At 42.1% G+C, this 11,798-nt stretch overlaps 1 long non-coding RNA gene across 1 annotated transcript; it reads right to left on the bottom strand.

Annotated features, from left to right (window-relative positions):
* Nucleotides 1-743: 743 nt before the first annotated feature.
* On the bottom strand, nt 744-10,781 carry LOC308663860. Its single transcript, XR_014025514.1, has 3 exons — nt 10,432-10,781; nt 7,780-7,940; nt 744-928 (listed from the first exon to the last, which is right to left on the bottom strand). It is a non-coding gene; the product is annotated as an uncharacterized lncRNA (long non-coding RNA).
* Between the last annotated feature and the right edge of the window lie 1,017 nt (nt 10,782-11,798).

Genomic DNA, 11,798 nt, shown 5'->3' with positions numbered 1-11,798 from the left:
TTAAATTACAGTACAGATAGGTCCTCAACTTACAACAGTTCATTTAGTGACCGTTCAAAGTTACAACGGGTCTGAAAAGTGACTTCTGACCCTTGTTCACAGTTGCAAACTTTGCAGCATTCCCATAATCATGTGATCAAAATTCAGCTACTTGGACAACTGATTCATATTTATGACCACTGTTAAGTCCCATGGTCATGTGATCACTTTTTGTGACCTTCTGACAATCAAAGTCAATGGGAAAACCAGATTCACTTAACAACTGGGTTACTAATTTATCAACTGCAACCGGGTTACTAACTTATCAACTTATCACTTAACAACTGTGGCAAAAAAGGTCGTAAAATGGGGCAAATGTCTCACTTAACAACATAAATTTTGGGCTGATTGTGTTCGTATGTCGAGGACTACATGTACAAAAAGGTTATTATTAGTAATTTCTATGGAAGTAATTTAACATTATTTTGGTCAAATACACAGTGAATACAGGGCACTGATGAATCCTTACTCATGTACAAATGATTTGGGGAATAACCTGTTCTCTCTCTCTCTCTCTCTCTCCTCTCTCTCTCTCTCTTTAGCATTGGCCATACAATCTCTGCTCTTCAGAAGAGCTATACCGCTGGTTGCTATTGGCTGCAAAATTCAGTAAATGAGAATATGTGTTTAAATTTTTAAAATCTTTGAATTTTTAAATGCCACGACTCTCAGTATATTTTAAAGAATAAGATTGGTGATAACTATGCAGTCCACAGCCTGAGACTTATTGTTTTAAGTGTTCTGTATCACATACAAATCTCTAGTCTTACGTGAGTAAAAAAAAGGTTATGTAATTAGAGAAATTAAAAGCCAGGATGAATTTTGAAACAAATAGTTGTTAGGAAGAGTGTTTTTCTACCTTGTTTAGCTTGTTGCCTCTCTGTATAACCTGTAAGAATAGAAAAAAGTATGAAAAGTAAATTTAAAAGTGCACACTTAATTAATTTATGGAGACTACACAATTCACCTTGTGGTTGCTACTAAATTGGAATTATATTTATACAGAGATTCTAATTTTTCTTTTGTAAAGTATAACCAGGGTTCTAAAGGAACCTTACTAGTACTGATGACGCTACCTAGTTTGGTAATGAAACATCTGCAAGAAAACAACCAAGCTCAGAGAGCACCAAGGACCCCATAGTTTACAGATTAAATGCTGAGAATAGAGAATTTTTTTCTCATTTTTCTCATGTTCATCTCCTTTCCAGATGCTGATGCTGTGTCCATTCTAGAGCTCTGTTTGTGTGTGTGATGCACACACACATGTATGCATGTCCTTACAGAAGTTGTGTCCTCCTCCATTCTTTTATTTTGTGGGCATCTCCACTGGGTAATTGAGAGGAAACGGTAGCACGAATCAACTGCCGTTTCCTGTTTGCTTTCTGCAAACATAAGCAACTTCTCAAGAGCCTGTGGACAATGGTGGGGTGTCAGGCTGAAGATGTTTATTTTTTGCCACTTTCACAGTAGAGAGAAAGTGAATTAATTGTGTACAATAATGGTTCTAACCACTCTGCTGTAGTGGTTGACAACTCTGTGATAATACCGGTAGCTAAAATAAATATCTTACAAGTAGGCTGCCAAAGAAATGAATGAAAAGCACTCAGCCAACCATCTCATTAGTGGGTGCTTCTGTAACTAACTAGATGTGGATACAGATGACACAACCACTTGAAGCCAAATTTACAGTGACTGAATTGCTTGAAACAACCCAAATATTGATTGAGCTATAAACCTTCAGGTTGGAGAAAATGATGCAGTTGCAGAAAACGGTAATCGCGGTTAGTAGCAATCTGGTGCCTACCTTAGAATGGAGGAATGCTGCCTATGACCCCCAAGAACACCATTACCACCATCAAACATGGAGGTGAAAACATTATGCTTTGGGGGTGTTTTTCTGCTAAGGGGACAGGACAACTTCACTACATCAAAGGGAAAATGGATGGGGCCATGTACCACCAAATCCTGGGCGAGAACCTCCTTCCCTCAGCCAGGGCATTGAAAATGGGTCATGGATGGGTATTCCAGCATGGCAATGACCCAAAACAAATGGCCAAGGCAACAAAGGAGTGGCTCAAGATGAAGCACATTAAGCTTCTGGCCACTCTCCAGACCTTAATCCCATAGAAAATCTGTGGAGAGAACTGAAGGATCGAGCTGCCAAACGTCAGCTTCGAAACCTTCGCGATTTGGAGAGGATCTGCAAAGAGGAGTGGGACAAAATGCAAACCTGGTGGCCAACTAGAAGAAACATCTGACTTCTGTGACTGCCAACAAAGGTTTTTGCCAAGTACTGAGTCATGTTTTGCGAAGGGGTCAAATACTTATTTCATTCATTAAAATGCAAATCAATTTATAACTTTTTTGAAATGCGTTTTTCTGGATTTTTTTTGTTTTTATTCTGTCTCTCACTCTTAAAATAATCCTACCATTAAAATTATAGACTGATCATTTCTTTGTCAGTGGGCAAACGTGCTAAATCAGAAAGAGATCAAATAATTTTTCCCCTCACTGTAGTTGCTTAACCTACTAATTTTGGAGGGGTGTAGTTTCCTCCTTATTGGTTCCTTGATTAGACTATTGGTTTTTTGGCCTGCTATCCATTAATTTGCTAGAAGAGGTAGCATTTGTGTAATCCTGATTTGTGCAGTTTTTGAAAAGGCATCAGTTGATAGATGTACCCTCCCCCCAACTTTTCCTCAGTGAAATATCCTGAATATAATCAGGTCTTTACAGGTAGACCTCAACTTACAACAGATCGTTTAGTGACTATTCACTAGTTACAACGGCACTGAAAAAAGTGCCTTATAATTGTTTTTTCACACCATTGCAGCATGCCCATGGTCACATGATCAAAATTCAGTGTTTGGCAATTGACAGCTGCAAGCATCCCAGGATCACGTGATCCTCTTTTGCGACCTTCTGACGAGCAAAGTCAATGGGGAAGCCAGATTCACTTAACAACCGTGTTACCAACTTAAAACTGCAGTGATTCACTTAACAACTGTGGCAAGAAAGGTTGTAAAATGGGGCAAACCCCACTTAAGAAATGTCTCACTTGCCAACAGAAATTTTGGGTTGAATTGTGGTCGTAAGTCGAGGACTACCTATACTTGTATTATTTGCTAGTTTCCCATTTCCCATCACTTCTCCCTTCCCCTGATGAAAGAGATTGGTGGTCCACCACTTAATCAGTTGCAATTATCTAAGTCTATAGGATTTAAGAGCTATGCACTCTTGGCAAGTTTTGTCTCTCTCCTCTGGGGCTACTTCTGTCCTAATATTTCCCTCAGTATCTCTAATTATGCTGGCATAATTAAAATCAGTTTGGTGGTGTAGACACATGTTTACTATGTTCCCAAGTCACTTTACTGCACATTATTTTGAACTTGGGAATGCCAAATGGGACGTGAGAAAAGGATAGATAAATCAGCTTAGAGAGGCCCATGGACATTTTTGCATCAAAACAACACAGTCTTAGATTGTTAAGGACTGGAACAGAGATCCTCTACTGGATTGCAGCATCTCAAGAACTGGCCCAACCAGGCTTTATTTAAATGCCTCCAGGAAAAAGAATTCACCACTTTTACCTAAAGTAGCCTTTGCCAATGCTGAATCGCTGTCATTATGAGCAAATGTGTCCTTAGATCCAACTAGAACTGATTTTCTCATAAATTAATTCAATTTCGTATCATCTAGAACAACTTTGAAGAGTTCACCCCTTTTTATAAAGGATAGCTTCTAGTAACACTTGAAAAAAACCTGTCATTATCTCTCTGCAGGCTTCTGATCTCCAGGCTATACAACACATCCAACCATTCCTTATATAGCTTTTTAAGTTGGTTATTCGCTGTTTTGGATAGCTGTCTTTTTTTCCCCTCTTGGTGCATTTTGGGTTTTTTTGTATTTTTATCCATAAGCCAGCCAAATTTGCTATGGAGTCAGGAAGCCATCATCATCATCATCATCATCATTCTCCTGACACTATACTTCAGTGTCAAGTAGACACTGCCTAAGACTGTGTTTGTTTTGCAGCTGCATCACACATTCAATTTTCACATTGTCAGTAAGATACAAGGTAAGATCAAGTTTTTAACCTTTGTTAAAATAAAGGAAAGGTTGAAAAGCCAGCCCATTCACAAAAAAATACTTTGGTAACAGCTTTCTACTTTTTTAAAAACTTTTTCTCAGATTTGGGACTTACTTGTGAACTTATTTAAGTAGTTCCAGTCCCGCTTTCAGGACTGAAGCCAGACAAGTAATTTCTGCATTGATTTATTTACAAAGTAAATCTTATCTTTACAAAGTTATGATACAAATTTTCTTAAGTTGAATTGTTTTTGTCCCACTTTAGCTAATGTATCATCTGTCCCTTTTTTTGAGGAGGTTCGCTTGTTACACACCTGGTCTTTGTTTTTATAGCACTTTTTTTTCTTTTTCTTATCTTATTTTTTACTGGAAGGGGGAGGATTAACCTTCACAAGAGGATCAGCTCATTTCAGCTTGTGATCTATCAAGATAGCCAGATTCTTTTGGCAGGTATCAAAATATAACTCATCCAGGTTGCAAAGTCTAGATTAGGGAAGATTTGTCTAAAGATTAGTGATCTATTGAAAAGAATGGCAGTAACATAGAAATAGAAGAGCGATCACCTTGCCTGTAGCTAGCAGTCCTACAAATCAGAACAATGTAATTCCAAAGGTAGTCACACAGATGTAAAGAACTACCGGTATGATACGGACAGCTAATTTTGTGATAGCATCGGCTTATGTCAAAGCAGAAGAGGTAGACAGAGCTTTAATTCAATGGTACGAAAATGGCCTGATATTATAAATAACATATTGCTTTTAGGTGTGTTGGAAGTCAACACCCATCTACCTTTCTAGAGAAGGAAATATTTTGGGGAATATTAAAAAGGCAGAATATTATATTTCCCCAAAGGATCTAACAGGCAGAAAAGCAGGCCCAGGTTTTCTTAACAGCCCCAAACAGAAACTCAGCAGGCCAGCTCTGTAGAAATGCAGATTTGATAATCCCATTCAGAAAGACTGAGGCCCCATTCATGTGCAGAAGCCCATTCGAGACAACATATTTTGAAATCCCTTGCAGCAAAACTGATAGCTAACAACAGCAAAGTGATAAAATTAGAACCCTCACCCAAACCTCCAACACAGGACACAGCCCCAGCCCCAGGAAGCAGGACATGACCTTTAGGACATAATAGGATTAACCCACAATCATCAGAATACCAAAAGGACACACTCAAAAGCTCAGGTCAAAGTTCATGCCACAGGAAAAGGAACAACTCCAAACACAAAAGCCCACCACTACCAGCTCCATGTGGTCAGCCACCCCAGAAATACATGCTGTGTCACTGAAATTTCTGGCAACTCAATAAAACTACAACCTTCTTTCTAAAGCAGTCTCCATTTTGTTTATCCCCGGCTTGGACTGGACCCTGATGAAGATTACCGTATTTTCCGGTGTATAAGACGACTTTTTAACCCATGAAAATCTTCTCAAAAGTTGGGGGGGTCGTCTTATACGCCCAGTCGTCTTATACGTCAGAAAAAAACCCATAAATCAATCAAGTGTCCCCGTTTTTCCAAAGCAACTTCAAGCCTCCTTAGTCTAGTCCCCCCTCCAACGTGACTCTCCCTTCCCACCCCCAAGAGCCTCTAAGCCCCTTCCCCCCCCTTGCAAACGCCAGACCCCGGGAGCAGCAGGAAGCCCCTCCCCCTCACCCAAGCGGCATCTGAGCATAAGCAGAGCGGGCCCTGCTACCCGCTATCTCTCCCGGCAGTCTGGACAGCGGTACTTGGCAGCCTGGCGCCCCTCTCGCCCACAGACCACACAGCGGCCCTCGCCAGCCAGCCTCGGCATGGCCGCCCCAAGCCCGGCTCTCCAGCGCGTCTTCCGGGCCCGCCTGGCTGACTGCCTCCTGGGCGGGGCTTGGCTCCAGACACGCAGCTGCTCCATCTGCAAATCCGCTCTCAAAGCCGGATTGCGCTCAGCTGTGCAGGCTGCCGAAAGGCGGGGACTCGGAATTCCCGCGGTGGTTGCTGCTTCTGGCGTGCCGTTTGCAGAGTCTGGCCTGGAAGAGCGCGTCGTGTGAACGCAGCTCTTGCATTTATTCCAAAGGGTGGGTGGAAGGAAAAGTCCATTTGGGCTTCAAAAGGGAGGCTTTGCACCATCTGCATCAGACGGGGCTGAATCAGGCTTGTCTCGGACACTTGGCAACTGGCATGTAAGTATTTTCCGGCGTATAAGACGAAAAATCTTGAAAATCTTCCCAAAAGTTGGGGGTCGTCTTATACGCCGAGTCGTCTTATACGCCGGAAAGTACGGTATTCTTTCAACAGCTGTGTCCAAATCTTGCTTTTGGAAGCTGGGAAGTGGCTAGGGCTTTTTTCTCCCAAGATAGCTAGATTTGGGGAGTCTTTGGTAAATCTAAGAAACCACCACCACAGTATGAGTCCTGTTCATATATTTGTTAACACTTCTATCTCAGAATAATTTTGCAGAAAACAAAGTTTTCCACTGATTTACCCAGAACAGATATCCAGCCACCTATTATAACTTCCTGGATCCTCTCTTATCTCCTTTCTGTCCTCTGATATGACCACTAATTTTAGGCACGTTAAATATTTTTGATATATTTTTTGTAAAAAAAAAATCCCCTAAATGTTTTTTTAGGAATCCCCCTCAGAACTTTATGACTTGTCATCATTATGATGTAGAAGCTTATTGCCTTTTTTGCCCCAGTTCCTCAAATTCATTTTTGGACCTTCTACAAGAATTTAGAAAACAGATTCTCCTTTTTGCTGTCTTCAGTTAGTTCTCCCTTTAATTCCATTGTCATCTGATGGTGCAATCGTTTCCATACCCAGTTTTCTATTTTTGATATTTAAATAACTTTTTTTATTATTCTTAGACTAACTTTTGCCAGCAATAGGCTTATATTTTCCCCGTTATATATTTTGTCCCTGAATTTCTTTGGTGCTGGTTTCAGTTCCTTTTGGAATTTCTTATGTGGGCAATAATGCCTTTATGAGGGGGAGGGAGGAGGAAATTTTCTTTAGTAGCTTCTTTGACATTGTCCACAAAATATACTATTGAATGCTTTTGACTTAATGGTACGTTTATTCAACAATTACAGTACTATTATAGTTTTAATGATCCCAGATCTACTGGAAAATAGCCCCTTTTGACTACCCTTGTAAATCCTTTTTTTAAACAATCCCCTCATTGTTAGCTGTTTGTCAAAACATCCAAAACTAATTGAAAAACCAAAGAGATTTATAGCAAATCAAGAAAACAGAAAGTGAAAAAGGAACATAATTTATATCCAATCATGCAGAGTGCTCTTGCCTCCAGAATTGTGCAAACTCGATACAGTATGATACTAGCATATTATCCCCACAATTTCCAAAATATTTAGTACTAAACTTCTACAAGCATATTCTTTCCTAATAAGATCAAATAGACAGTGAGGAATAACATGAGATGGCAAACAGAATGATTGGGTAGCAATTAAGGTCTTGAAAGGAAGTGCTCATGACCATATTGATAAGAGAAAATAGGGTTGTTTGAGCTCACACACACACACACATACACAAACACATGAAGGAGGGCTTTGGCATTCAAATCCATGTATAGGGGAAGTATAAAAGAACTTAATCTTCTCTCCACTCAGGTATATCAACAACTTTCTGTGAGATTTGTTGCTGTTGGCATTACCTTATAGTTTCCTTTCTCATTCCTGGTTTTCTCAAGGCCTTTTAAGAGGAACAACATTTGAGGATTGGTGACACTCAGATATGCTGGATGTTTCCAATGATCATCACCTTCATTTTTGGCCTCTGGTTTTGATGTTTTTTTTAAAAAAAAATCTTGAGCCACTGCAAGATGAATGTTTAAAAGAGAAAGACACGAATGCAAATGTATTCATTTCTGTAATTAATTCAATCTCAAATATTTCTAATATACCAGTTATCGAAAAAGATCCAAAATGGACTATAATAAAGATAAATAACTTCCAGAAAAATAATAAAGAATAAAATGCATGTTAAACCAAAGACAACAATTCAAAAATCAAAGAAAGTGGCACAAAAGAATAGTGCTACCGGTAATCAGTTAATAGTTTAACCAACAATCATCTCATAGAAGTAAATACAAGAGGTGAGATAGGATCAGTTTAGCTTTGTAAGACAATTTTATAGCATCCATGCTGCTGGAACATATTTAAACTAATGGAATATTTTTAACCTCAGATAAAGAGTGAATAAGGGCAGACACTATTATCAAGGTGTAAACAGTAAGTTATTCTTTTCTCTCATAATATTATTACTGGCAGTTGAACAGTAGGAGATTCAGAGCAGTCAAATAAAACGTTTTAGCAATATATATTCATTGGTTTGTTATTTTTTTAAAAACTTCCCTTACGCTCAACTTGGATATATTCATTAATTCCCTTTTTATTTTCTTCATTTAGGAAAGACTCTGATTCTGAAATAGAGCCTTCCAGCTTTTTATAGTTTCTCTAACTGAATTGTCTTGACTATATTTATGTCTCTCCTAATTGGTACTATACATTGTACTTGAGCTTCCATGATTTAAATAAGCAGTAATGAAGGTCTAAATACACTTTACTAAAGTATCCCATGAAATAACTTCAGCTTGTTATTATAAATAAAATCAAGGACTGAAAGAATATAGACTGGGAACACAGTATACAGAAAAGAAAATGGATCCTTTCCTTCTCCAGCAGAATCCAAATTAAATCTTCAGTCAGTAAACTAGGGACCTGTGAACTGCACCAACAGAAGATTCCCTTCCCAGGATTACAGCAAGAAGGAAAAATAATTAAAATGTCCCTCCTCAGCATTGAGTCTGGGTTGTTGTTGTTTTTAATGCCTTGAAATTGCTCCAGGTGACACACATTTTGTTGATAGTTTTACAATACACTTTTCCATAGTTCAACAATCTGCACAACTATTCCTATGCACGTTCAAAATTATAGGTAGTATTCACTTAGCAGGCGTAATTTGAGATGGTAATTTCCAGTGCTTTTTTTGTAAAAGAAAAAGGTGCCGGAACTCACACGTCATACAACCCGCCTTGCCTTGTTCCATCCAAAAAAGGTGCCGGAACTCCGTTCTGAGCGTTCTATGAGAAAAAAAAGCTCTGGGAATTTCCACCAATAGAGTTGCAAAGTGCAACGTCACATGACCAGATTTTTTAGTGAGGGCAATCCCAGTGGCGATGTTAAGTGAGAATTGCAGTCTGTTTAGCAGGACTTCAAGTGATTGTGACTTGACACTTTCACCAAGCAAGTTGGAAGGGAAAGCCTAGTCACGAGGAGTTTCCTTAAGCAATCTGCAAGCAGGCCAATGGGCAGATGAGTAGTGCGCAGAGGAATGCTACAGTCCTGGGGACAGGCACTACAGAATGGGGGCAAGGTGTTGCAGAAGCACGAGAACCTGGGATTTCATACTCTGTAGCAGGGAGAAAAAGCAATAGGAGCAGGGTCAATTTATGGGGGCGATTTGAGTCTTTCCCTTCTGGGTTGTTAGCAGAGGTCACAAATAATGATCACGGGACAAGCCAGCTGCCAAGTGCCCAAATTGCAATCTCACGACCTTGGGAGTGCTGGAATTTTGACCATAAGCACTTTTTCTGCAGCACCTTCTAAAAGTCCAGAGTGGTCACAACCCGAGGACTACCCATAAAGATGATTCGTTATCTAGTTTGTGTGCAAATAACGTGACTTCATTATGATTTGCACACTTTTAAATCCTATGTAAGTAAAGCCATTCATTTTTACCATGTTTTTTCTCACGTGGGTTTTCTTGCATTGCTTTTTCCCCCCCATTTCTCCACTATCTGTAGGGACACTAGTCAGTTTCAAGACACTCTTGAAACTTGGTGCCGGTACCAGGATTTGGTTCTACCAAATGTATCTTACTCAGGGCTTTTTTTCTCATAGAACGCTCAGAATGGAGTTCCGGCACCTTTTTTTGGATGGAACCATGTAGGGTAGGCAAGGTGGGTTGTATGACATGTGTGAGTTCCGGCACCTTTTTGTTTTACAAAAAAAGCACTGATCTTACTTAATATATCTTACTTTCCCCCCCCCCCTCTAGTTACAGAGTTTATATTCAGGAATAGCAACGTTCTTCTCGTTCGTTCTAATTTTTGATACGACTAATGGTATTTTTCCCAACCCTGCAGCCCCCTCCCACCTACTTGGGGCCTTCTTCCCTTTAGACAAGGAGCCCCACGGCAATGTTCCAGCCCCTTCCTTGCGTGCAGGGATTTTTCTTTCCCTTTCAGCCTGAGCCATGATGTTTCTGTCGGTCTGCGTGTGAACTAGCACCGCTTTGTCCCAACCTCCAGAGACATTCCCCATTCCCTCCCCGAAGGGAACGCTGCCCTCCTGCTCCAGATGTCCCCGAGCACGCGCCGAAAAGCCGCTCCGCCGCTTTTCCCCCCCGCCAAGCGACAGGCGTCTGGCGGCGCTGCCCTTTTCGACGGGAGCCGCTTTCTTTGGCACGAGGTCGGTCGGTCGGTCTTCGGCGCTCGAGACCCGCCAGCAGCGAATTCCCCTCCTTTTCGGATACGGGGGGGGGCGGGGGAGACCGTCGCTCGTTCTCTTGCCAAGTCTTGCGCCGAGGGCTGCGTTTGTCCGGCGCGCGGGAGGCGAAAGCCTGCGAGAGGGAAGCAGACGCCGCCTCCCAGGCGCCCGCGAGCCGCTCCCGCCTCAAGCCGCCGCTGTTGCTACCTGGTTTTTTTTTTCCCCTTTCGGCGCGTTGCGCGGGTGGGAGGGGGAGGGGGGAGGGCTTGAGCAAACCTCTGGGCGGGGCGAGATGACGCACCCCGTTGGTATCAGAAGGCTTCTATTTATAGGCCCTACGCCCGCCGCAGAGCACGCGCCGCCTCCCCTCCTTGTTGGGAGGAAGGGGAGAGCGGGGAGCGTGGGCACGTGCTTTCTCGCGGCGGCGTGGCGGCAGCTCTCTTGGCGCTCGGTCGTTATTTTTTGTGGCTGTGTTTTTTTGGGGGTTGCGCAAGGCGAGACAATGAGAGCCATAAGAAGAATGCCCACCTTCCGAAAGGCCTCTTGGCTGGCTGCGGTTCAGGGCATCGCGGGCTCTCCTCCTGCCGTGCATGTCGCCCTGCGAGCTGGAAAGCTATAGTCTTAAAACAGGGGTAGGCAACCTCGGCTCTTTTATGACTCATGGACTTCAACTCCCAGAATTCCTGAGCCAGCTTGGCTGGCTCAGGAATTCTGGGAGTTGAAGTCCATGAGTCATAAAAGAGCCGAGGTTGCCTACCCCTGTCTGAAAATAATCACCTCCCGGGGGGTGGGGGGTGGGGAGAGAGAGAAACCCTGTAGAGCAGGGGTCTTCAAACTTGGCCCTTTTATGACTTGTGGACTTCAACTCCCAGAATTCCTCAGCCAGGCATGCTGGCTGAGGAATTCTGGGAGTTGAAGTCCACAAGTCATAAAAGGGCCAAGTTTGAAGACCCCTACTATAGAGTTTTAAGACGCCTTCCGGACTAAGCGGTCCTATAGTCCCAAGCCCGCGCCTTTACCTTTGGTGGTCGCAGCTCATAGTAAATGTAGCCTTGTGGTTTGCTCCTTGTTTTGTTTCCTCTCTTCCAGCCACTCCGTGCTATGCTTTGTGCCCTTGGAGCCGTGTAACTCTGCTAAAAATGCGGTTTTGATGACATGGAAATCAACAGTGCAAACGTGCTCC

This window comes from Vipera berus (genome assembly GCF_964194415.1).
Source record: "Vipera berus genome assembly, chromosome: 1".
Taxonomy (NCBI): domain Eukaryota; kingdom Metazoa; phylum Chordata; class Lepidosauria; order Squamata; family Viperidae; genus Vipera; species Vipera berus.
The sequence above is the reverse complement of the archived record's forward strand: the minus strand, read 5'-3'. Positions and strand labels throughout refer to the sequence as shown.